This window comes from Pleurodeles waltl, chromosome 4_1, assembly GCF_031143425.1.
Source record: "Pleurodeles waltl isolate 20211129_DDA chromosome 4_1, aPleWal1.hap1.20221129, whole genome shotgun sequence".
Taxonomy (NCBI): domain Eukaryota; kingdom Metazoa; phylum Chordata; class Amphibia; order Caudata; family Salamandridae; genus Pleurodeles; species Pleurodeles waltl.
The window spans coordinates 38,056,030-38,080,914 of record NC_090442.1 but is presented as its reverse complement, the minus strand read 5'-3'; the positions used below and the strand labels follow the sequence as shown (position 1 = coordinate 38,080,914).

Genomic DNA, 24,885 nt, shown 5'->3' with positions numbered 1-24,885 from the left:
CTTTCAAAATGAATGTTTTGAGCTGCAGTGAATTTTGCTGTGAGGTGGTGACAGGCTTTCAGATACGTGCTTCGGTCAAGGCCCTGTTCATGTCACTTGTATAAGCTAATTCAGGGAGCAAATTAGCAAGTCAAGAAATGGGAAGTCTGAACTACTGTCAAAGCAGTTTCATTCTCTTTTCAAATAATCCAAAAATACCATTGCAGCATAAAACAGAGTATTCAATAAAAGAAGAAAGGAGGATTAACGGCAAAAAAGAACATCATAAGATATGAAACTTTGGAAATTATCTAGATATTGTTTGAAAAAACTCCTTTGATGGAAAGAAGATGAAGAACGGTATGGGATCCTGTCCTGCGCACCTGTAATTGATATGTTCCACATCCATTCATACCACCTAACCCTAAACACCGAAACATATTACAGTCAGTGACCATGTGGCCTAATGGATAAGGCGTCTGACTTCGGATCAGAAGATTGAGGGTTCGAGTCCCTTCATGGTTGAGTCTTTTTCTCACAGCACCCAACTTATCTTTACATACAAACTGGAAACACACTCTTACAATACTCCTTTCACTCTCACTCATTAAGAAAGCCCAATGCAAACTGCACAATCAGTCACGTTATGCCTTCAGCATTGCTACTTTTCTGTCTTTCTGCCATACCAAGGTACCTCTTCATAAATGCCATGGATATGCAATACGTATGCAACAATATGACACAGCACAATCATTCTTAACAGAACTGTGGGTAGATGCAGTGCAGGGAGTGTGTGAGTGCAGAAAGCAGAAACTATGCATGCGTAGAAGCTCCATGATTTTCTCCAGGAATAATGCTAATTGTCCCTCAGAAAAAATATAGTACTGGAGAAGAATCATAAAGGATTGACACAATTGCAGCCTTTGCTGTTGCCCAAATTGTGTAATCTGTCAAGGACTGGTCTCTTGCAGATTGAGGCACCTAGTTGCATTTGTGTGGTATCAATCACCCTTACAACCATTTTTGCTATAATCTTGAGATCTTTCTGAGATACTATCTCACAGACTTCTTATGAATGAGGAACTCTGAAATTGTCACATTCCAAGTTGTACGTCCTTAAAACTCTGCTGGTTATTCAAATGGGCAGATTGTTTTTTAAATTCCTTTCTGTCTCTAGTTGTAGTTATATTGATACAGAGGCATAATTGTTGAATGATATATATTGGTTTGATTGAAATATGTTCGTAGAGGTGGTGATAGGCTTTCTGTGTCTGTCTGAGAGCAAGGACCGGTTAACGTCTTTTTCCAAGAGCAGTTTGTTGTGAAAGGTATCAGGCAAAGGAGTATGTATTGTGATGTGGTTCTCCGACTGCTTCTGTCCACTTGACAAAAGTTCCAAGGCCCTATGATAGCACAAAAACTGTAAGATTGAAGTGGTGGGTGCCGGAGGTTTAAAATGGTCAGTTTAATTAAAGACAGAAAAGTGAAACGAATGACTGCAGAAATACTGTATGTGGCCATGAACTGAGATGAAAGGATGATTTTGGAACTCTGTCTTGCAGATTACCCTCAATGCCGCAATGGATAGGGCACTACTCTCACAGACCAGGGTGTGTAAGTTTAAGTCTATCTGAAGTGCACACCCTGAACTAATACATTTTTGCTCAAACCTAATCATATTGTTTACTCTTCCTCGTAGCAGCTTGCCAGGGTGATAGTATATTGCAACAGAACCATTCCACTTCTTCACTGAAAAGAGTCATGCTGGTTACCCAAATGTGCAGCGTGTCATTTTATACAACTTTCTTTATTGAAATTAAACTTGGACTCACTTGAAATATTCTCTTTCAAAATGAATGTTTTGAGCTGCTGTGAATTTTATTTCTAGAGGTGGTGACAGGCTTTCAGGTACGTGCTTCGGTCAAGGCCCTGTTCATGTCACTTGTATAAGCTAATTCAGGGAGCAAATTAGCAAGTCAAGAAATGGGAAGTCTGAACTACTGTCAAAGCAGTTTCATTCTCTTTTCAAATAATCCAAAAATACCATTGCAGCATAAAACAGAGTATTCAGTAAAAGAAGAAAGGAGGATTAACGGCAAAAAAGCACATCATAAGATATGAAACTTTGGAAATTATCTAGATATTGTTTGAAAAAACTCCTTTGATGGAAAGAAGATGAAGAACGGTATGGGATCCTGTCCTGCGCACCTGTAATTGACATGTTCCACATCCATTCATACCACCTAACCCTAAACACCCAAACATATTACAGTCAGTGACCATGTGGCTTAATGGATAAGGCGTCTGACTTCAGATCAGAAGATTGAGGGTTCGAGTCCCTTCATGGTTGAGTCTTTTTCTCACAGCACCCAACTTATCTTTACATACAAACTGGAAACAAACTCTTACAATACTCCTTTCACTCTCACTCATTAAGAAAGCCCAATGCAAACTGCACAATCAGTCACGTTATGCCTTCAGCATTGCTACTTTTCTGTCTTTCTGCCATACCAAGGTACCTCTTCATAAATGCCATGGATATGCAATACGTATGCAACAATATGACACGGCACAATCATTCTTAACAGAACTGTGGGTAGATGCAGTGCAGGGAGTGTGTGAGTGCAGAAAGCAGAAACTATGCATGCGTAGAAGCTCCATGATTTTCTCCAGGAATAATGCTAATTGTCCCTCAGAAAAAATATAGTACTGGAGAAGAATCATAAAGGATTGACACAATTGCAGCCTTTGCTGTTGCCCAAATTGTGTAATCTGTCAAGGACTGGTCTCTTGCAGATTGAGGCACCTAGTTGCATATTTGTGGTATCAATCACCCTTACAACCATTTTTGCTATAATCTTGAGATCTTTCTGAGATACTATCTCACAGACTTCTTATGAATGAGGAACTCTGAAATTGTCACATTCCAATTTGTACGTCCTTAAAACTCTGCTGGTTATTCAAATGGGCAGATTGTTTTTTAAATTCCTTTCTGTCTCTAGTTGTAGTTATATTGATACAGAGGCATAATTGTTGAATGATATATATTGGTTTGATTGAAATATGTTTGTAGAGGTGGTGATAGGCTTTCTGTGTCTGTCTGAGAGCAAGGACCGGTTAACGTCTTTTTCCAAGAGCAGTTTGTTGTGAAAGGTATCAGGCAAAGGAGTATGTATTGTGATGTCGTTCTCTGACTGCTTCTGTCCACTTTACAAAAGTTCCAAGGCCCTATGATAGCACAAAAACTGTAAGATTGAAGTGGTGGGTGCCGGAGGTTTAAAATGGTCAGTTTAATTAAAGACAGAAAAGGGAAAAGAATGACTGCAGAAATACTGTATGTGGCCATGAACTGAGATGAAAGGATGATTTTGGAACTCTGTCTTGCAGATTACCCTCAATGCCGCAATGGATAGGGCACTACTCTCACAGACCAGGGTGTGTAAGTTTAAGTCTATCTGAGGTGCACACCCTGAACTAATACATTTTTGCTGAAACCTAATCATATTGTTTACTCTTCCTCGTAGCAGCTTGCCAGGGTGATAGTATATTGCAACAGAACCATTCCACTTCTTCACTGAAAAGAGTCATGCTGGTTACCCAAATGTGCAGCGTGTCATTTTATACAGCTTTCTTTATTGAAATTAAACTTGGACTCACTTGAAATATTCTCTTTCAAAATGAATGTTTTGAGCTGCTGTGAATTTTGCTGTGAGGTGGTGACAGGCTTTCAGGTACGTGCTTCGGTCAAGGCCCTGTTCATGTCACTTGTATAAGCTAATTCAGGGAGCAAATTAGCGAGTCAAGAAATGGGAAGTCTGAACTACTGTCAAAGCAGTTTCATTCTCTTTTCAAATAATCCAAAAATACCATTGCAGCATAAAACAGAGTATTCAATAAAAGAAGAAAGGAGGATTAACGGCAAAAAAGGACATCATAAGATATGAAACTTTGGAAATTATCTAGATATTGTTTGAAAAAACTCCTTTGATGGAAAGAAGATGAAGAACGGTATGGGATCCTGTCCTGCGCACCTGTAATTGATATGTTCCACATCTATTCATACCACCTAACCCTAAACACCCAAACATATTACAGTCAGTGACCATGTGGCCTAATGGATAAGGCGTCTGACTTCGGATCAGAAGATTGAGGGTTCGAGGCCCTTCATGGTTGAGTCTTTTTCTCACAGCACCCAACTTATCTTTACATACAAACTGGAAACACACTCTTACAATACTCCTTTCACTCTCACTCATTAAGAAAGCCCAATGCAAACTGCACAATCAGTCACGTTATGCCTTCAGCATTGCTACTTTTCTGTCTTTCTGCCATACCAAGGTACCTCTTCATAAATGCCATGGATATGCAATACGTATGCAACAATATGACACGGCACAATCATTCTTAACAGAACTGTGGGTAGATGCAGTGCAGGGAGTGTGTGAGTGCAGAAAGCAGAAACTATACATGCGTAGAAGCTACATGATTTTCTCCAGGAATAATGCTAATTGTCCCTCAGAAAAAATATAGTACTGGAGAAGAATCATAAAGGATTGACACAATTGCAGCCTTTGCTGTTGCCCAAATTGTGTAATCTGTCAAGGACTGGTCTCTTGCAGATTGAGGCACCTAGTTGCATTTGTGTGGTATCAATCATCCTTACAACCATTTTTGCTATAATCTTGAGATCTTTCTGAGATACTATCTCACAGACTTCTTATGAATGAGGTACTCTGAAATTGTCACATTCCAATTTGTACGTCCTTAAAACTCTGCTGGTTATTCAAATGGGCAGATTGTTTTTTAAATTCCTTTCTGTCTCTAGTTGTAGTTACATTGATACAGAGGCATAATTGTTGAATGATATATATTGGTTTGATTGAAATATGTTCGTAGAGGTGGTGATAGGCTTTCTGTGTCTGTCTGAGAGCAAGGACCGGTTAACGTCTTTTTCCAAGAGCAGTTTGTTGTGAAAGGTATCAGGCAAAGGAGTATGTATTGTGATGTGGTTCTCTGACTGCATCTGTCCACTTGACAAAAGTTCCAAGGCCCTATGATAGCACAAAAACTGTAAGATTGAAGTGGTGGGTGCCGGAGGTTTAAAATGGTCAGTTTAATTAAATACAGAAAAGGGAAACGAATGACTGCAGAAATACTGTATGTGGCCATGAACTGAGATGAAAGGATGATTTTGGAACTCTGTCTTGCAGATTACCCTCAATGCCGCAATGGATAGGGCACTACTCTCACAGACCAGGGTGTGTAAGTTTAAGTCTATCTGAGGTGCACACCCTGAACTAATAAATTTTTGCTGAAACCTAATCATATTGTTTACTCTTCCTCGTAGCAGCTTGCCAGGGTGATAGTATATTGCAACAGAACCATTCCACTTCTTCACTGAAAAGAGTCATGCTGGTTACCCAAATGTGCAGCGTGTCATTTTATATAGCTTTCTTTATTGAAATTAAACTTGGACTCACTTGAAATATTCTCTTTCAAAATGAATGTTTTGAGCTGCTGTGAATTTTATTTCTAGAGGTGGTGACAGGCTTTCAGGTACGTGCTTAGGTCAAGGCCCTGTTCATGTCACTTGTATATGCTAATTCAGGGAGCAAATTAGCAAGTCAAGAAATGGGAAGTCTGAACTACTGTCAAAGCAGTTTCATTCTCTTTTCAAATAATCCAAAAATACCATTGCAGCATAAAACAGAGTATTCAATAAAAGAAGAAAGGAGGATTAACGGCAAAAAGGCACATCATAAGATATGAAACTTTGGAAATAATCTAGATATTGTTTGAAAAAACTCCTTTGATGGAAAGAAGATGAAGAACGGTATGGGATCCTGTCCTGCGCACCTGTAATTGATATGTTCCACATCCATTCATACCACCTAACCCTAAACACCCAAACATATTGCAGTCTGTGACCATGTGGCCTAATGGATAAGGCGTCTGACTTCGAATCAGAAGATTGAGGGTTCGAATCCCTTCATGGTTGAGTCTTTTTCTCACAGCACCCAACTTATCTTTACATACAAACTGGAAAAACACTCTTACAATACTCCTTTCACTCTCACTCATTAAGAAAGCCCAATGCAAACTGCACAATCAGTCACGTTATGCCTTCAGCATTGCTACTTTTCTGTCTTTCTGCCATACCAAGGTACCTCTTCATAAATGCCATGGATATACAATACGTATGCAACAATATGACACGGCACAATCATTCTTAACAGAACTGTGGGTAGATGCAGTGCAGGGAGTGTGTGAGTGCAGAAAGCAGAAACTATACATGCGTAGAAGCTCCATGATTTTCTCCAGGAATAATGCTAATTGTCCCTCAGAAAAAATATAGTACTGGAGAAGAATCATAAAGGATTGACACAATTGCAGCCTTTGCTGTTGCCCAAATTGTGTAATCTGTCAAGGACTGGTCTCTTGCAGATTGAGGCACCTAGTTGCATTTGTGTGGTATCAATCATCCTTACAACCATTTTTGCTATAATCTTGAGATCTTTCTGAGATACTATCTCACAGACTTCTTATGAATGAGGAACTCTGAAATTGTCACATTCCAATTTGTACGTCCTTAAAACTCTGCTGGTTATTCAAATGGGCAGATTGTTTTTTAAATTCCTTTCTGTCTCTAGTTGTAGTTACATTGATACAGAGGCATAATTGTTGAATGATATATATTGGTTTGATTGAAATATGTTCGTAGAGGTGGTGATAGGCTTTCTGTGTCTGTCTGAGAGCAAGGACCGGTTAACGTCTTTTTCCAAGAGCAGTTTGTTGTGAAAGGTATCAGGCAAAGGAGTATGTATTGTGATGTGGTTCTCTGACTGCATCTGTCCACTTGACAAAAGTTCCAAGGCCCTATGATAGCACAAAAACTGTAAGATTGAAGTGGTGGGTGCCGGAGGTTTAAAATGGTCAGTTTAATTAAATACAGAAAAGGGAAACGAATGACTGCAGAAATACTGTATGTGGCCATGAACTGAGATGAAAGGATGATTTTGGAACTCTGTCTTGCAGATTACCCTCAATGCCGCAATGGATAGGGCACTACTCTCACAGACCAGGGTGTGTAAGTTTAAGTCTATCTGAGGTGCACACCCTGAACTAATAAATTTTTGCTGAAACCTAATCATATTGTTTACTCTTCCTCGTAGCAGCTTGCCAGGGTGATAGTATATTGCAACAGAACCATTCCACTTCTTCACTGAAAAGAGTCATGCTGGTTACCCAAATGTGCAGCGTGTCATTTTATATAGCTTTCTTTATTGAAATTAAACTTGGACTCACTTGAAATATTCTCTTTCAAAATGAATGTTTTGAGCTGCTGTGAATTTTATTTCTAGAGGTGGTGACAGGCTTTCAGGTACGTGCTTAGGTCAAGGCCCTGTTCATGTCACTTGTATATGCTAATTCAGGGAGCAAATTAGCAAGTCAAGAAATGGGAAGTCTGAACTACTGTCAAAGCAGTTTCATTCTCTTTTCAAATAATCCAAAAATACCATTGCAGCATAAAACAGAGTATTCAATAAAAGAAGAAAGGAGGATTAACGGCAAAAAAGCACATCATAAGATATGAAACTTTGGACATTTTCTAGATATTCTTTGAAAAAACTCCTTTGATGGAAAGAAGATGAAGAACGGTATGGGATCCTGTCCTGCGCACCTGTAATTCATATGTTCCACATCCATTCATACCACCTAACCCTAAACACCCAAACATATTGCAGTCAGTGACCATGTGGCCTAATGGAAAAGGCGTCCGACTTCGGATCAGAAGATTGAGGGTTCGAGTCCCTTCATGGTTGAGTCTTTTTCTCACAGCACCCAACTTATCTTTACATACAAACTGGAAAAACACTCTTACAATACTCCTTTCACTCTCACTCATTAAGAAAGCCCAATGCAAACTGCACAATCAGTCACGTTATGCCTTCAGCATTGCTACTTTTCTGTCTTTCTGCCATACCAAAGTACCTCTTCATAAATGCCACGGATATGCAATACGTATACAACAATATGACATGGCACAATCATTCCGAACAGAACTGTGGGTAGATTCAGTGCAGGGAGTGTGTGCGTGCAGAAAGCAGAAACTATGCATGGGTAGAAGCTCTATGATTTTCTCCAGGAAAAATGCAAATTGTCCCTCAGAAAAAGTATAGTACTAGAGAAGAATCATAAAGGATTGACACAATTGCTGCCTTTGCTGTTGCCCCAGTTGTGTAATCTGTCAAGGACTGGTCTCTTGCAGATTGAGGCACCTAGTTGCAATTGTGTGGTAAAAATCACCCTTACAACCATTTTTGCTATAAACTTGAGATCTTTCTGAGATACTATCTCACAGACTTCTTATGAATGAGGAACTCTGAAATTGTCACATTCCAATTTGTACGTCCTTAAAACTATACTGGTTATTCACATGGGCAGATTGTTTTTTAAAATCCTTTCTGTCTCGAGTTGTAGTTATATTGATACAGAGGCATAATTGTTGAATGATATATATTGGTTTGATTGAAATATGTTCGTAGAGGTGGTGATAGGCTTTCTGTGTCTGTCTGAGAGCAAGGACCGGTTAACGTCTTTTTCCAAGAGCAGTTTGTTGTGAAAGGTATCAGGCAAAGGAGTATGTATTGTGATGTGGTTCTCTGACTGCTTCTGTCCACTTGCCAAAAGTTCCAAGGCCCTATGATAGCACAAAAACGGTAAGATTGAAGTGGTGGGTGCCGGAGGTTTAAAATGGTCAGTTTAATTAAAGACAGAAAAGTGAAACGAATGACTGCAGAAATACTGTATGTGGCCATGAACTGAGATGAAAGGATGATTTTGGAACTCTGTCTTGCAGATTACCCTCAATGCCGCAATGGATAGGGCACTACTCTCACAGACCAGGGTGTGTAAGTTTAAGTCTATCTGATGTGCACACCCTGAACTAATACATTTTTGCTGAAAACTAATCATATTGTTTACTCTTACTCGTAGCAGCTTGCCAGGGTGATAGTATATTGCAACAGAACCATTCCACTTCTTCACTGAAAAGAGTCATGCTGGTTACCCAAATGTGCAGCGTGTCATTTTATACAGCTTTCTTTATTGAAATTAAACTTGGACTCACTTGAAATATTCTCTTTCAAAATGAAAGTTTTGAGCTGCTGTGAATTTTGCTGTGAGGTGGTGACAGGCTTTCAGGTACGTGCTTAGGTCAAGGCCCTGTTCATGTCACTTGTATAAGCTAATTCAGGGAGCAAATTAGCAAGTCAAGAAATGGGAAGTCTGAACTACTGTCAAAGCAGTTTCATTCTCTTTTCAAATAATCCAAAAATACCATTGCAGCATAAAACAGAGTATTCAATAAAAGAAGAAAGGAGGATTAACGGCAAAAAAGCACATCATAAGATATGAAACTTTGGAAATTATCTAGATATTGTTTGAAAAAACTCCTTTGATGGAAAGAAGATGAAGAACGGTATGGGATCCTGTCCTGCGCACCTGTAATTGATATGTTCCACATCTATTCATACCACCTAACCCTAAACACCCAAACATATTACAGTCAGTGACCATGTGGCCTAATGGATAAGGCGTCTGACTTTGGATCAAAACATTGAGGGTTCGAGTCCCTTCATGGTTGAGTCTTTTTCTCACAGCACCCAACTTATCTTTACATACAAACTGGAAACACACTCTTACAATATTCCTTTCACTCTCACTCATTAAGAAAGCCCAATGCAAACTGCACAATCAGTCACGTTATGCCTTCAGCATTGCTACTTTTCTGTCTTTCTGCCATACCAAGGTACCTCTTCATAAATGCCATGGATATGCAATACGTATGCAACAATATGACACGGCACAATCATTCTTAACAGAACTGTGGGTAGATGCAGTGCAGGGAGTGTGTGAGTGCAGAAAGCAGAAACTATACATGCGTAGAAGCTCCATGATTTTCTCCAGGAATAATGCTAATTGTCCCTCAGAAAAAATATAGTACTGGAGAAGAATCATAAAGGATTGACACAATTGCAGCCTTTGCTGTTGCCCAAATTGTGTAATCTGTCAAGGACTGGTCTCTTGCAGATTGAGGACCTAGTTGCATTTGTGTGGTATCAATCACCCTTACAACCATTTTTGCTATAATCTTGAGATCTTTCTGAGATACTATCTCACAGACTTCTTATGAATGAGGAACTCTGAAATTGTCACATTCCAATTTGTACGTCCTTAAAACTCTGCTGGTTATTCAAATGGGCAGATTGTTTTTTAAATTCCTTTCTGTCTCTAGTTGTAGTTACATTCATACAGAGGCATAATTGTTGAATGATATATATTGGTTTGATTTAAATATGTTCGTAGAGGTGGTGATAGGCTTTCTGTGTCTGTCTGAGAGCAAGGACCGGTTAACGTCTTTTTCCAAGAGCAGTTTGTTGTGAAAGGTATCAGGCAAAGGAGTATGTATTGTGATGTGGTTCTCTGACTGCATCTGTCCACTTGACAAAAGTTCCAAGGCCCTATGATAGCACAAAAACTGTAAGATTGAAGTGGTGGGTGCCGGAGGTTTAAAATGGTCAGTTTAATTAAATACAGAAAAGGGAAACGAATGACTGCAGAAATACTGTATGTGGCCATGAACTGAGATGAAAGGATGATTTTGGAACTCTGTCTTGCACATTACCCTCAATGCCGCAATGGATAGGGCACTACTCTCACAGACCAGGGTGTGTAAGTTTAAGTCTATCTGAGGTGCACACCTTGAACTAATACATTTTTGCTGAAACCTAATCATATTGTTTACTCTTCCTCGTAGCAGCTTGCCAGGGTGATAGTATATTGCAACAGAACCATTCCACTTCTTCACTGAAAAGAGTCATGCTGGTTACCCAAATGTGCAGCGTGTCATTTTATATAGCTTTCTTTATTGAAATTAAACTTGGACTCACTTGAAATATTCTCTTTCAAAATGAATGTTTTGAGCTGCTGTGAATTTTATTTCTAGAGGTGGTGACAGGCTTTCAGGTATGTGCTTAGGTCAAGGCCCTGTTCATGTCACTTGTATATGCTAATTCAGGGAGCAAATTAGCAAGTCAAGAAATGGGAAGTCTGAACTACTGTCAAAGCAGTTTCATTCTCTTTTCAAATAATCCAAAAATACCATTGCAGCATAAAACAGAGTATTCAATAAAAGAAGAAAGGAGGATTAACGGCAAAAAGGCACATCATAAGATATGAAACTTTGGAAATAATCTAGATATTGTTTGAAAAAACTCCTTTGATGGAAAGAAGATGAAGAAGGGTATGGGATCCTGTCCTGCGCACCTGTAATTGATATGTTCCACATCCATTCATACCACCTAACCCTAAACACCCAAACATATCGCAGTCAGTGACCATGTGGCCTAATGGATAAGGCGTCTGACTTCGAATCAGAAGATTGAGGGTTCGAATCCCTTCATGGTTGAGTCTTTTTCTCACAGCACCCAACTTATCTTTACATACAAACTGGAAAAACACTCTTACAATACTCCTTTCACTCTCACTCATTAAGAAAGCCCAATGCAAACTGCACAATCAGTCACGTTATGCCTTCAGCATTGCTACTTTTCTGTCTTTCTGCCATACCAAGGTACCTCTTCATAAATGCCATGGATATACAATACGTATGCAACAATATGACACGGCACAATCATTCTTAACAGAACTGTGGGTAGATGCAGTGCAGGGAGTGTGTGAGTGCAGAAAGCAGAAACTATACATGCGTAGAAGCTCCATGATTTTCTCCAGGAATAATGCTAATTGTCCCTCAGAAAAAATATAGTACTGGAGAAGAATCATAAAGGATTGACACAATTGCAGCCTTTGCTGTTGCCCAAATTGTGTAATCTGTCAAGGACTGGTCTCTTGCAGATTGAGGCACCTAGTTGCATTTGTGTGGTATCAATCATCCTTACAACCATTTTTGCTATAATCTTGAGATCTTTCTGAGATACTATCTCACAGACTTCTTATGAATGAGGAACTCTGAAATTGTCACATTCCAATTTGTACGTCCTTAAAACTCTGCTGGTTATTCAAATGGGCAGATTGTTTTTTAAATTCCTTTCTGTCTCTAGTTGTAGTTACATTGATACAGAGGCATAATTGTTGAATGATATATATTGGTTTGATTGAAATATGTTCGTAGAGGTGGTGATAGGCTTTCTGTGTCTGTCTGAGAGCAAGGACCGGTTAACGTCTTTTTCCAAGAGCAGTTTGTTGTGAAAGGTATCAGGCAAAGGAGTATGTATTGTGATGTGGTTCTCTGACTGCATCTGTCCACTTGACAAAAGTTCCAAGGCCCTATGATAGCACAAAAACTGTAAGATTGAAGTGGTGGGTGCCGGAGGTTTAAAATGGTCAGTTTAATTAAATACAGAAAAGGGAAACGAATGACTGCAGAAATACTGTATGTGGCCATGAACTGAGATGAAAGGATGATTTTGGAACTCTGTCTTGCAGATTACCCTCAATGCCGCAATGGATAGGGCACTACTCTCACAGACCAGGGTGTGTAAGTTTAAGTCTATCTGAGGTGCACACCCTGAACTAATAAATTTTTGCTGAAACCTAATCATATTGTTTACTCTTCCTCGTAGCAGCTTGCCAGGGTGATAGTATATTGCAACAGAACCATTCCACTTCTTCACTGAAAAGAGTCATGCTGGTTACCCAAATGTGCAGCGTGTCATTTTATATAGCTTTCTTTATTGAAATTAAACTTGGACTCACTTGAAATATTCTCTTTCAAAATGAATGTTTTGAGCTGCTGTGAATTTTATTTCTAGAGGTGGTGACAGGCTTTCAGGTACGTGCTTAGGTCAAGGCCCTGTTCATGTCACTTGTATATGCTAATTCAGGGAGCAAATTAGCAAGTCAAGAAATGGGAAGTCTGAACTACTGTCAAAGCAGTTTCATTCTCTTTTCAAATAATCCAAAAATACCATTGCAGCATAAAACAGAGTATTCAATAAAAGAAGAAAGGAGGATTAACGGCAAAAAAGCACATCATAAGATATGAAACTTTGGACATTTTCTAGATATTCTTTGAAAAAACTCCTTTGATGGAAAGAAGATGAAGAACGGTATGGGATCCTGTCCTGCGCACCTGTAATTCATATGTTCCACATCCATTCATACCACCTAACCCTAAACAACCAAACATATTGCAGTCAGTGACCATGTGGCCTAATGGAAAAGGCGTCCGACTTCGGATCAGAAGATTGAGGGTTCGAGTCCCTTCATGGTTGAGTCTTTTTCTCACAGCACCCAACTTATCTTTACATACAAACTGGAAAAACACTCTTACAATACTCCTTTCACTCTCACTCATTAAGAAAGCCCAATGCAAACTGCACAATCAGTCACGTTATGCCTTCAGCATTGCTACTTTTCTGTCTTTCTGCCATACCAAAGTACCTCTTCATAAATGCCACGGATATGCAATACGTATACAACAATATGACATGGCACAATCATTCCGAACAGAACTGTGGGTAGATTCAGTGCAGGGAGTGTGTGCGTGCAGAAAGCAGAAACTATGCATGGGTAGAAGCTCTATGATTTTCTCCAGGAAAAATGCAAATTGTCCCTCAGAAAAAGTATAGTACTAGAGAAGAATCATAAAGGATTGACACAATTGCTGCCTTTGCTGTTGCCCCAATTGTGTAATCTGTCAAGGACTGATCTCTTGCAGATTGAGGCACCTAGTTGCAATTGTGTGGTATAAATCACCCTTACAAACATTTTTGCTATAATCCTGAGATCTTTCTGAGATACTATCCCACAGACTTCTTATGAATGAGGAACTCTGAAATTGTCACATTCCAATTTGTACGTCCTTAAAACTCTGCTGGTTATTCAAATGGGCAGATTGTTTTTTAAATTCCTTTCTGTCTCGAGTTGTAGTTATATTGATACAGAGGCATAATTGTTGAATGATTTATATTGGTTTGATTGAAATATGTTCGTAGAGGTGGTGATAGGCTTTCTGTGTCTGTCTGAGAGCAAGGACCGGTTAACGTCTTTTTCCAAGAGCAGTTTGTTGTGAAAGGTATCAGGCAAAGGAGTATGTATTGTGATGTGGTTCTCTGACTGCTTCTGTCCACTTGCCAAAAGTTCCAAGGCCCTATGATAGCACAAAAACTGTAAGATTGAAGTGGTGGGTGCCGGAGGTTTAAAATGGTCAGTTTAATTAAAGACAGAAAAGTGAAACGAATGACTGCAGAAATACTGTATGTGGCCATGAACTGAGATGAAAGGATGATTTTGGAACTCTGTCTTGCAGATTACCCTCAATGCCGCAATGGATAGGGCACTACTCTCACAGACCAGGGTGTGTAAGTTTAAGTCTATCTCAGGTGCACACCCTGAACTAATACATTTTTGCTGAATCCTAATCATATTGTTTACTCTTCCTCGTAGCAGCTTGCCAGGGTGATAGCATATTGCAACAGAACCATTCCACTTCTTCACTGAAAAGAGTCATGCTGGTTACCCAAATGTGCAGCGTGACATTTTATACAGCTTTCTTTATTGAAATTAAACTTGGACTCACTTGAAATATTCTCTTTCAAAATGAATGTTTTGAGCTGGTGTGAATTTTATTTCTAGAGGTGGTGACAGGCTTTCAGGTACGTGCTTAGGTCAAGGCCCTGTTCATGTAACTTGTATAAGCTAATTCAGGGAGCAAATTAGCAAGTCAAGAAATGGGAAGTCTGAACTACTGTCAAAGCAGTTTCATTCTCTTTTCCAATAATCCAAAAATACCATTGCAGCATAAAACAGAGTATTCAATAAAAGAAGAAAGGAGGATTAACGGCAAAAAAGCACATCATAAGATATGAAACTTTGGAAATTTTCTAGATATTGTTTGAAAAAACTCCTTTGATGGAAAGAAGATGAAGAACGGTATGGGATCCTGTCCTGCGCACCTGTAATTGATATGTTCCACATCCATTCATACCACCTAACCCTAAACACCCAAACATATTGCAGTCAGTGACCATGTGGCCTAATGGAAAAGGCGTCTGGCTTCGGATCAGAAGATTGAGGGTTCAAGTCCCTTCATAGTTGAGTCTTTTTCTCACAGCACCCAACTTATCTTTACATACAAACTGGAAAAACACTCTTACAATACTCCTTTCACTCTCACTCATTAAGAAAGCCCAATGCAAACTGCACAATCAGTCACGTTATGCCTTCAGCATTGCTACTTTTCTGTCTTTCTGCCATACCAAAGTACCTCTTCATAAATGCCACGGATATGCAATACGTATACAACAATATGACATGGCACAATCATTCCGAACAGAACTGTGGGTAGATTCAGTGCAGGGAGTGTGTGCGTGCAGAAAGCAGAAACTATGCATGGGTAGAAGCTCTATGATTTTCTCCAGGAATAATGCTAATTGTCCCTCAGAAAAAATATAGTACTGGAGAAGAACCATAAAGGTTTGAAACAATTGCAGCCTTTGCTGTTGCCCAAATTGTGTAATCTGTCAAGGACTGGTCTCTTGCAGATTGAGGCACCTAGTTGCATTTGTGTGGTAAAAATCACCCTTACAACCATTTTTGCTATAAACTTGAGATCTTTCTGAGATACTATCTCACAAACTTCTTATGAATGAGGAACTCTGAAATTGTCATATTCCAATTTGTACGTCCTTAAAACTATGCTGGTTATTCAAATGGGCAGATTGTTTTTTAAAATCCTTTCTGTCTCGAGTTGTAGTTATATTGATACAGAGGCATAATTGTTGAATGATATATATTGGTTTGATTGAAATATGTTCGTAGAGGTGGTGATAGGCTTTCTGTGTCTGTCTGAGAGCAAGGACCGGTTAACGTCTTTTTCCAAGAGCAGTTTGTTGTGAAAGGTATCAGGCAAAGGAGTATGTATTGTGATGTGGTTCTCTGACTGCTTCTGTCCACTTGCCAAAAGTTCAAAGGCCCTATGATAGCACAAAAACGGTAAGATTGAAGTGGTGGGTGCCGGAGGTTTAAAATGGTCAGTTTAATTAAAGACAGAAAAGTGAAACGAATGACTGCAGAAATACTGTATGTGGCCATGAACTAAGATGAAAGGATGATTTTGGAACTCTGTCTTGCGGATTACCCTCAATGCCGCAATGGATAGGGCACTACTCTCACAGACCAGGGTGTGTAAGTTTAAGTCTATCTGATGTGCACACCCTGAACTAATACATTTTTGCTGAAACCTAATCATATTGTTTACTCTTCCTCGTAGCAGCTTGCCAGGGTGATAGTATATTGCAACAGAACCATTCCACTTCTTCACTGAAAAGAGTCATGCTGGTTACCCAAATGTGCAGCGTGTCATTTTATACAGCTTTCTTTATTGAAATTAAACTTGGACTCACTTGAAATATTCTCTTTCAAAATGAAAGTTTGAGCTGCTGTGAATTTTGCTGTGAGGTGGTGACAGGCTTTCAGGTACGTGCTTAGGTCAAGGCCCTGTTCATGTCACTTGTATAAGCTAATTCAGGGAGCAAATTAGCAAGTCAAGAAATGGGAAGTCTGAACTACTGTCAAAGCAGTTTCATTCTCTTTTCAAATAATCCAAAAATACCATTGCAGCATAAAACAGAGTATTCAATAAAAGAAGAAAGGAGGATTAACGGCAAAAAAGCACATCATAAGATATGAAACTTTGGAAATTATCTAGATATTGTTTGAAAAAACTCCTTTGATGGAAAGAAGATGAAGAACGGTATGGGATCCTGTCCAGCGCACCTGTAATTGATATGTTCCACATCCATTCATACCACCTAACCCTAAACACCCAAACATATTGCAGTCAGTGACCATGTGGCCTAATGGAAAAGGCGTCTGGCTTCGGATCAGAAGATTGAGGGTTCAAGTCCCTTCATAGTTGACTCTTTTTCTCACAGCACCCAACTTATCTTTACATACAAACTGGAAAAACACTCTTACAATACTCCTTTCACTCTCACTCATTAAGAAAGCCCAATGCAAACTGCACAATCAGTCACGTTATGCCTTCAGCATTGCTACTTTTCTGTCTTTCTGCCATACCAAAGTACCTCTTCATAAATGCCACGGATATGCAATACGTATACAACAATATGACATGGCACAATCATTCCGAACAGAACTGTGGGTAGATTCAGTGCAGGGAGTGTGTGCGTGCAGAAAGCAGAAACTATGCATGGGTAGAAGCTCTATGATTTTCTCCAGGAATAATGCTAATTGTCCCTCAGAAAAAAAATAGTACTGGAGAAGAACCATAAAGGTTTGAAACAATTGCAGCCTTTGCTGTTGCCCAAATTGTGTAATCTGTCAAGGACTGGTCTCTTGCAGATTGAGGCACCTAGTTGCATTTGTGTGGTAAAAATCACCCTTACAACCATTTTTGCTATAAACTTGAGATCTTTCTGAGATACTATCTCACAAACTTCTTATGAATGAGGAACTCTGAAATTGTCACATTCCAATTTGTACGTCCTTAAAACTATGCTGGTTATTCAAATGGGCAGATTGTTTTTTAAAATCCTTTCTGTCTCGAGTTGTAGTTATATTGATACAGAGGCATAATTGTTGAATGATATATATTGGTTTGATTGAAATATGTTCATAGAGGTGGTGATAGGCTTTCTGTGTCTGTCTGAGAGCAAGGACCGGTTAACGTCTTTTTCCAAGAGCAGTTTGTTGTGAAAGGTATCAGGCAAAGGAGTATGTATTGTGATGTGGTTCTCTGACTGCTTCTGTCCACTTGCCAAAAGTTCAAAGGCCCTATGATAGCACAAAAACGGTAAGATTGAAGTGGTGGGTGCCGGAGGTTTAAAATGGTCAGTTTAATTAAAGACAGAAAAGTGAAACGAATGACTGCAGAAATACTGTATGTGGCCATGAACTAAGATGAAAGGATGATTTTGGAACTGTCTTGCGGATTACCCTCAATGCCGCAATGGATAGGGCACTACTCTCACAGACCAGGGTGTGTAAGTTTAAGTCTATCTGATGTGCACACCCTGAACTAATACATTTTTGCTGAAACCTAATCATATTGTTTACTCTTCCTCGTAGCAGCTTGCCAGGGTGATAGTATATTGCAACAGAACCATTCCACTTCTTCACTGAAAAGAGTCATGCTGGTTACCCAAATGTGCAGCGTGTCATTTTATACAGCTTTCTTTATTGAAATTAAACTTGGACTCACTTGAAATATTCTCTTTCAAAATGAAAGTTTGAGCTGCTGTGAATTTTGCTGTGAGGTGGTGACAGGCTTTCAGGTACGTGCTTAGGTCAAGGCCCTGTTCATGTCACTTGTATAAGCTAATTCAGGGAGCAAATTAGCAAGTCAAGAAATGGGAAGTCTGAACTACTGTCAAAGCAGTTTCATTCTCTTTTCAAATAATCCAAAAATACCATTGCAGCATAAAACAGAGTATTCAATAAAAGAAGAAAGGAGGATTAACGGCAAAAAAGCACATCATAAGATATGAAACTTTGGAAATTATCTAGATATTGTTTGAAAAAACTCCTTTGATGGAAAGAAGATGAAGAACGGTATGGGATCCTGTCCAGCGCACCTGTAATTGATATGTTCCACATCCATTCATACCACCTAACCCTAAACACCCAAACATATTACAGTCAGTGACCATGTGGCCTAATAGATAAGGCGTCTGACTTCGGATCAGAAGATTGAGCGTTCGAGTCCCTTCATGGTTGAGTCTTTTTCTCACAGCACCCAACTTATCTTTACAAACAAACTGGAAACACACTCTTACAATACTCCTTTCACTCTCACTCATTAAGAAAGCCCAATGCAAACTGCACAATCAGTCACGTTATGCCTTCAGCATTGCTATTTTTCTGTCTTTCTGCCATACCAAAGTACCTCTTCATAAATGCCATGGATATGCAATACGTATCCAACAATATGACACGGCACAATCATTCTTAACAGAACTGTGGGTAGATGAAGTGCAGGGAGTGTGTGCGTGCAGAAAGCAGAAACTATGCATGCGTAGAAGCTCTATGATTTTCTCCAGGAATAATGCTAATTGTCCCTCAGAAAAAATATAGTACTGGAGAAGAATCATAAAGGTTTGAAACAATTGCAGCCTTTGCTGTTGCCCAAATTGTGTAATCTGTCAAGGACTGGTCTCTTGCAGATTGAGGCACCTAGTTGCATTTGTGTGGTATCAATCACCCTTACAACCATTTTTGCTATAATCTTGAGATCTTTCTGAGATACTATCTCACAGACTTCTTATGAATGAGGAACTCTGAAATTGTCACATTCCAATTTGTACGTCCTTAAAACTCTGCTGGTTATTCAAATGGGCAGATTGTTTTTTAAATTCCTTTCTGTCTCGAGTTGTAGTTATATTGATACAGAGGCATAACTGTTGAATGATATATATTGGTTTGATTGAAATATGTTCGTAGAGGTGGTGATAGGCTTTCTGTGTCTGTCTGAGAGCAAGGACCGGTTAACGTCTTTTTCAAGGAGCAGTTTGTTGTGAAAGGTATCAGGCAAAGGAGTATGTATTGTGATGTGGTTCTCTGACTGCTTTTGTCCACTTGCCAAAAGTTCCAAGGCCCTATGATAGCACAAAAACTGTAAGATTGAAGTGGTGGGTGCCGGAGGTTTAAAATGGTCAGTTTAATTAAAGACAGAAAAGTGAAACGAATGACTGCAGAAATACTGTATGTGGCCATGAACTGAGATGAAAGGATGATTTTGGAACTCTGTCTTGCAGATTACCCTCAATGCCGCAATGGATAGGGCACTACTCTCACAGACCAGGGTGTGTAAGTTTAAGTCTATCTGAGGTGCACACCCTGAACTAATACATTTTTGCTGAAACCTAATCATATTGTTTACTCTTCCTCGTAGCAGCTTGCCAGGGTGATAGTATATTGCAACAGAACCATTCCACTTCTTCACTGAAAAGAGTCATGCTGGTTACCCAAATGTGCAGCGTGTCATTTTATACAGCTTTCTTTATTGAAATTAAACTTGGACTCACTTGAAATATTCTCTTTCAAAATGAATGTTTGAGCTGCTGTGAATTTTATTTCTAGAGGTGGTGACAGGCTTTCAGGTACGTGCTTAGGTCAAGGCCCTGTTCATGTCACTTGTATAAGCTAATTCAGGGAGCAAATTAGCAAATCAAGAAATGGGAAGTCTGAACTACTGTCAAAGCAGTTTCATTCTCTTTTCAAAAATTCCAAAAATACCATTGCAGCATAAAACAGAGTATTCAATAAAAGAAGAAAGGAGGATTAACGGCAAAAAAGCACAGCATAAGATAAGAAACTTTGGAAATTATCTAGATATTGTTTGAAAAAACTCCTTTGATGGAAAGAAGATGAAGAACGGTATGGGATCCTGTCCTGCGCACCTGTAATTGATATGTTCCACATCCATTCATACCACCTAACCCTAAACACCCAAACATATTGCAGTCAGTGACCATATGGCCTAATGGATAAGGCGTCTGACTTCGGATCAGAAGATTGAGGGTTCGAGTCCCTTCATGGTTGAGTCTTTTTCTCACAGCACCCAACTTATCTTTACATACAAACTGGGAACACACTCTTACAATACTCCTTTCACTCTCACTCATTAAGAAAGCCCAATGCAAACTGCAAAATCAGTCACGTTATGCCTTCAGCATTGCTACTTTTCTGTCTTTCTGCCATACCAAAGTACCTCTTCATAAATGCCATGGATATGCAATACGTATACAACAATATGACATGGCACAATCATTCCGAACAGAACTGTGGGTAGATTCAGTGCAGGGAGAGTGTGCGTGCAGAAAGCAGAAACTATGCATGGGTAGAAGCTCTATGATTTTCTCCAGGAATAATGCAAATTGTACCTCAGAAAAAGTATAGTACTAGAAAAGAATCATAAAGGATTGACACAATTGCTGCCTTTGCTGTTGCCCCAGTTGAGTAATCTGTCAAGGACTGGTCTCTTGCAGATTGAGGCACCTAGTTGCAATTGTGTGGTAAAAATCACCCTTACAACCATTTTTGCTATAAACTTGAGATCTTTCTGAGATACTATCTCACAGACTTCTTATGAATGAGGAGCTCTGAAATTGTCACATTCCAATTTGTACGTCCTTAAAACTCTGCTGGTTATTCAAATGGGCAGATTGTTTTTTAAATTCCTTTCTGTCTCGAGATGTAGTTATATTGATACAGAGGCATAATTGTTGAATTATATTTATTGGTTTGATTGAAATATGTTCGTAGAGGTGGTGATAGGCTTTCTGTGTCTGTCTGAGAGCAAGGACCGGTTAACGTCTTTTTCCAAGAGCAATTTGTTGTGAAAGGTATCAGGCAAAGGAGTATGTATTGTGATGTGGTTCTCTGACTGCTTCTGTCCACTTGCCAAAAGTTCCAAGGCCCTATGATAGCACAAAAACGGTAAGATTGAAGTGGTGGGTGCCGGAGGTTTAAAATGGTCAGTTTAATTAAAGACAGAAAAGTGAAACGAATGACTGCAGAAATACTGTATGTGGCCATGAACTGAGATGAAAGGATGATTTTGGAACTCTTTCTTGCAGATTACCCTCAATGCCGCAATGGATAGGGCACTACTCTCACAGACCAGGGGGTGTAAGTTTAAGTCTCTCTGAGGTGCACACCCTGAACTAATGCATTTTTGCTGAAACCTAATCATATTGTTTACTCTTCCTCGTAGCAGCTTGCCAGGGTGATAGTATATTGCAACAGAACCATTCCACTTCTTCAATGAAAAGTTTCATGCTGGTTACCCAAATGTGCAGCGTGTCATTTTATACAGCTTTCTTTATTGAAATTAAACTTGGACTCACTTGAAATATTCTCTTTCAAAATGAATGTTTTGAGCTGCTGTGAATTTTATTTCTAGAGGTGGTGACAGGCTTTCAGGTACGTGCTTAGGTCAAGGCCCTGTTCATGTCACTTGTATAAGCTAATTCAGGGAGCAAATTAGCAAGTCAAGAAATGGGAAGTCTGAACTACTGTCAAAGCAGTTTCATTCTCTTTTCAAAAATTCCAAAAATACCATTGCAGCATAAAACAGAGTATTCAATAAAAGAAGAAAGGAGGATTAACGGCAAAAAAGCACAGCATAAGATAAGAAACTTTGGAAATTATCTAGATATTGTTTGAAAAAACTCCATTGATGGAAAGAAGATGAAGAACGGTATGGGATCCTGTCCTGCGCACCTGTAATTGATATGTTCCACATCCATTCATACCACCTAACCCTAAACACCCAAACATATTGCAGTCAGTGACCATATGGCCTAATGGATAAGGCATCTGACTGCGGATCAGAAGATTGAGGGTTCGAGTCCCTTCATGGTTGAGTCTTTTTCTCACAGCACCCAACTTATCTTTACATACAAACTGGGAACACACTCTTACAATACTCCTTTCACTCTCACTCATTAAGAAAGCCCAATGCAAACTGCAAAATCAGTCACGTTATGCCTTCAGCATTGCTACTTTTCTGTCTTTCTGCCATACCAAAGTACCTCTTCATAAATGCCATGGATATGCAATACGTATACAACAATATGACATGGCACAATCATTCCGAACAGAACTGTGGGTAGATTCAGTGCAGGGAGAGTGTGCGTGCAGAAAGCAGAAACTATGCATGGGTAGAAGCTCTATGATTTTCTCCAGGAATAATGCAAATTGTACCTCAGAAAAAGTATAGTACTAGAAAAGAATCATAAAGGATTGACACAATTGCTGCCTTTGCTGTTGCCCCAGTTGAGTAATCTGTCAAGGACTGGTCTCTTGCAGATTGAGGCACCTAGTTGCAATTGTGTGGTAAAAATCACCCTTACAACCATTTTTGCTATAAACTTGAGATCTTTCTGAGATACTATCTCACAGACTTCTTATGAATGAGGAGCTCTGAAATTGTCACATTCCAATTTGTACGTCCTTAAAACTCTGCTGGTTATTCAAATGGGCAGATTGTTTTTTAAATTCCTTTCTGTCTCGAGATGTAGTTATATTGATACAGAGGCATAATTGTTGAATTATATTTATTGGTTTGATTGAAATATGTTCGTAGAGGTGGTGATAGGCTTTCTGTGTCTGTCTGAGAGCAAGGACCGGTTAACGTCTTTTTCCAAGAGCAATTTGTTGTGAAAGGTATCAGGCAAAGGAGTATGTATTGTGATGTGGTTCTCTGACTGCTTCTGTCCACTTGCCAAAAGTTCCAAGGCCCTATGATAGCACAAAAACGGTAAGATTGAAGTGGTGGGTGCCGGAGGTTTAAAATGGTCAGTTTAATTAAAGACAGAAAAGTGAAACGAATGACTGCAGAAATACTGTATGTGGCCATGAACTGAGATGAAAGGATGATTTTGGAACTCTTTCTTGCAGATTACCCTCAATGCCGCAATGGATAGGGCACTACTCTCACAGACCAGGGGGTGTAAGTTTAAGTCTCTCTGAGGTGCACACCCTGAACTAATGCATTTTTGCTGAAACCTAATCATATTGTTTACTCTTCCTCGTAGCAGCTTGCCAGGGTGATAGTATATTGCAACAGAACCATTCCACTTCTTCAATGAAAAGTTTCATGCTGGTTACCCAAATGTGCAGCGTGTCATTTTATACAGCTTTCTTTATTGAAATTAAACTTGGACTCACTTGAAATATTCTCTTTCAAAATGAATGTTTTGAGCTGCTGTCAATTTTATTTCTAGAGGTGGTGACAGGCTTTCAGGTACGTGCTTAGGTCAAGGCCCTGTTCATGTCACTTGTATAAGCTAATTCAGGGAGCAAATTAGCAAGTCAAGAAATGGGAAGTCTGAACTACTGTCAAAGCAGTTTCATTCTCTTTTCAAAAATTCCCAAAATACCATTGCAGCATAAAACAGAGTATTCAATAAAAGAAGAAAGGAGGATTAACGGCAAAAAAGCACAGCATAAGATAAGAAACTTTGGAAATTATCTAGATATTGTTTGAAAAAACTCCTTTGATGGAAAGAAGATGAAGAACGGTATGGGATCCTGTCCTGCGCACCTGTAATTGATATGTTCCACATCCATTCATACCACCTAACCCTAAACACCCAAACATATTGCAGTCAGTGACCATATGGCCTAATGGATAAGGCGTCTGACTTCGAATCAGAAGATTGAGGGTTCGAGTCCCTTCATGGTTGAGTCTTTTTCTCACAGCACCCAACTTATCTTTACATACAAACTGGGAACACACTCTTACAATACTCCTTTCACTCTCACTCATTAAGAAAGCCCAATGCAAACTGCAAAATCAGTCACGTTATGCCTTCAGCATTGCTACTTTTCTGTCTTTCTGCCATACCAAAGTACCTCTTCATAAATGCCATGGATATGCAATACGTATACAACAATATGACATGGCACAATCATTCCGAACAGAACTGTGGGTAGATTCAGTGCAGGGAGAGTGTGCGTGCAGAAAGCAGAAACTATGCATGGGTAGAAGCTCTATGATTTTCTCCAGGAATAATGCAAATTGTACCTCAGAAAAAGTATAGCACTAGAAAAGAATCATAAAGGATTGACACAATTGCTGCCTTTGCTGTTACCCCAGTTGAGTAATCTGTCAAGGACTGGTCTCTTGCAGACTGAGGCACCTAGTTGCAATTGTGTGGTAAAAATCATCCTTACAACCATTTTTGCTATAAACTTGAGATCTTTCTGAGATACTATCTCACAGACTTCTTATGAATGAGGAACTCTGAAATTGTCACATTCCAATTTGTACGTCCTTAAAACTCTGCTGGTTATTCAAATGGGCAGATTGTTTTTTAAATTCCTTTCTGTCTCGAGATGTAGTTATATTGATAC

The 24,885-nt window shown here is 39.3% G+C and overlaps 9 non-coding genes across 9 annotated transcripts; all 9 read left to right on the top strand.

The window, feature by feature from the left end:
* The first annotated feature begins 431 nt into the window (after window positions 1-431).
* On the top strand, window positions 432-504 carry TRNAR-UCG (transfer RNA arginine (anticodon UCG)). The gene has a single exon. It is a non-coding gene; the product is annotated as a tRNA-Arg (tRNA).
* Window positions 505-4,079: 3,575 nt separating this feature from the next.
* On the top strand, window positions 4,080-4,152 carry TRNAR-UCG (transfer RNA arginine (anticodon UCG)). Its single transcript has one exon. It is a non-coding gene; the product is annotated as a tRNA-Arg (tRNA).
* A 1,752-nt stretch (window positions 4,153-5,904) lies between these two features.
* TRNAR-UCG (transfer RNA arginine (anticodon UCG)) lies at window positions 5,905-5,977 on the top strand. Its single transcript has one exon. It is a non-coding gene; the product is annotated as a tRNA-Arg (tRNA).
* Window positions 5,978-7,729: 1,752 nt separating this feature from the next.
* On the top strand, window positions 7,730-7,802 carry TRNAR-UCG (transfer RNA arginine (anticodon UCG)). Its single transcript has one exon. It is a non-coding gene; the product is annotated as a tRNA-Arg (tRNA).
* A 3,574-nt stretch (window positions 7,803-11,376) lies between these two features.
* Window positions 11,377-11,449, top strand: TRNAR-UCG (transfer RNA arginine (anticodon UCG)). The gene has a single exon. It is a non-coding gene; the product is annotated as a tRNA-Arg (tRNA).
* Window positions 11,450-13,201: 1,752 nt separating this feature from the next.
* On the top strand, window positions 13,202-13,274 carry TRNAR-UCG (transfer RNA arginine (anticodon UCG)). The gene has a single exon. It is a non-coding gene; the product is annotated as a tRNA-Arg (tRNA).
* Window positions 13,275-20,492: 7,218 nt separating this feature from the next.
* Window positions 20,493-20,565, top strand: TRNAR-UCG (transfer RNA arginine (anticodon UCG)). Its single transcript has one exon. It is a non-coding gene; the product is annotated as a tRNA-Arg (tRNA).
* Window positions 20,566-22,317: 1,752 nt separating this feature from the next.
* On the top strand, window positions 22,318-22,390 carry TRNAR-GCG (transfer RNA arginine (anticodon GCG)). The gene has a single exon. It is a non-coding gene; the product is annotated as a tRNA-Arg (tRNA).
* Window positions 22,391-24,142: 1,752 nt separating this feature from the next.
* On the top strand, window positions 24,143-24,215 carry TRNAR-UCG (transfer RNA arginine (anticodon UCG)). The gene has a single exon. It is a non-coding gene; the product is annotated as a tRNA-Arg (tRNA).
* The last annotated feature ends 670 nt before the right edge of the window (window positions 24,216-24,885 follow it).